The following is a 2,028-nucleotide window of genomic DNA, read 5'->3' on the forward strand; positions in this document are numbered from 1 at the left end:
TGAGAACGCATTAAATTTGCCTTTTCTCGTGGAAACGATCCCTACTCACACTACTGCATTATTTGTTTATCTGATTGAATCAGGTAATTTGGGCGTGACACGATTAAGCGCTACCAAATTTTGACGCCGTTGCCGGGGAATCGGTGTTAATTTATTGTGTTCTTTGTTTATTTTATTTTATTTTATTATTTCTCGTAGTGCTACTCTGGTTTGTTCATGCTTTCAGATGAATCTTCGGGAGAAGAAGAATTTCCATATGACCTAGAGATAGAAAGAACCTTGCTTAAGCGACGGAGAGAAGCTCGTAGGAGGCAAGAAGAGGACGATTTTGAGACTGAAATTTCTGAGGAAGATATGGCGGCGAATGCGAACTTGAGTTTGAGACAACTTGGCACTCCTAATCTCGCTCAGCAGCCTTTATGCATTACTTTTCCTACTCTAGAAAATAATGCTAATTTTGAATTAAAATCTGGACTGATACATCTATTGCCTGCTTTTCATGGTCTTACAGGTGAGGATCCGCACAAGCACTTGATGGAATTTCATGTCGTATGCACCAGCATGAAACCACATGGAGTGACAGAGGAGCAGATCCAACTCAGAGCCTTTCCTTTCTCTTTGAAGAGTGCTGCAAAGGATTGACTATACTACCTACCTTCTAGATCCATCACCACTTGGACAGAACTGAAGAGGATTTTCTTAGAGAAATATTTTCCAGCTTCAAGAGCGGCAAACATCAGAAAGGAAATTTATGGCATCAAGCAGCAGATGGGAGAGTCATTGCATGAGTATTGGGAGCGTTTCAAGAAACTATGCGCCAGCTGCCCGCAGCACCAGATAAGTGAAAAATTTATTAATTCAATACTGCTATGAAGGGTTGTTGTCTCATGACAGGAGCATGGTGGATGTTGCCAGTGGTAAAGTTTTCATCGATAAAACTTCAGTACAAGCAAGGAATCTAATCGAGAGTATGGCTGCCAATTCTCAGCAATTTGGCACCAACAGAAGTGATCCTGCGCCAAGAAAGAGTAGTGAGGTAAACGTTTCTTTCCTTGAACAACAACTGAGCGAACTGACGTCTCTTGTATGTCATATGGCTGCAGGGAATGGACAGATTGCAAGGGTATGTGGAATTTGCACTCAAGTGGGACATGCAACTGACGTGTGTCCCACTCTTCAAGAGCGATCTGCGGAACAAGTCAATGCCGCAGGAGGATTTCCAGGGCCACCTCAGCAGAAGTATGATCCTTACTCTAACACATACAATCCAAGTTGGAGGGATCATCCAAACCTCAGATATGGCAATCCTCCAGTGAATCAATCTAGACCTCAAGCATAATCGCATAATCAAGCTTATAGGCCACCGTATCATCCTCCACCACAGTGCCCACAGATTCCAACACCGGGTGAGTTTTTGGAAAATATAGTTAAGGATCTTGCAACTAACACCATGAGTTTTCAATAGGAATCGAAAGCAAGTATCCAACACTTGAACACTCAGGTGGGATAGTTGGAAACTGCAATCAACAGATTGGAAGCACAACAGTCTAGCAGTCTGCCATCACAGACAATAGTGAATCCAAAGGAAAACGTGAGTGCTATTACGTCGAGGAGTGGACGGGAGTTGCATATTTGTGAAGGATTGATCCAAGAACCGGTAGGGACTAAAAATGACAAGGAGTCAAAGGTGGAGGAGAGTGAACCTATTCCAATAGATACACCAAGAGGTAAGTTCCCTCCTCTATCTGAATATAAGCCAGTTGCCCCTTTTCCCATGGCACTAAAGGATTCTAGGAAAGATGAGGGGATTAAGGAGCTCTATGAAATTTTTTGTAGATGGTAGGTAAATATTCCACTGTTAGATGCTATTAAGCAAGTACCTCGCTATGCTAAATTTTTGAAAGAATTATGTACTGCAAAAAGAAAACAAAAGTTGAAGGGATGTAAGAGAGTTGAATTGGGAGAACAGGTCTCTGCCGTCATTCAAAGAAATGTACCTACAAAATGCAAGGACCCAGGTATGTTCTC

General features: G+C 42.3%; 1 non-coding gene across 1 annotated transcript; it reads right to left on the reverse strand.

The window, feature by feature from the left end:
- Positions 1-732: 732 nt before the first annotated feature.
- On the reverse strand, positions 733-839 carry LOC140870146 (small nucleolar RNA R71). The gene has a single exon (XR_012147123.1). It is a non-coding gene; the product is annotated as a small nucleolar RNA R71 (small nucleolar RNA).
- Between the last annotated feature and the right edge of the window lie 1,189 nt (positions 840-2,028).

This window comes from Henckelia pumila, chromosome 4 (assembly GCF_033568475.1).
Source record: "Henckelia pumila isolate YLH828 chromosome 4, ASM3356847v2, whole genome shotgun sequence".
Lineage (NCBI taxonomy): Eukaryota > Viridiplantae > Streptophyta > Magnoliopsida > Lamiales > Gesneriaceae > Henckelia > Henckelia pumila.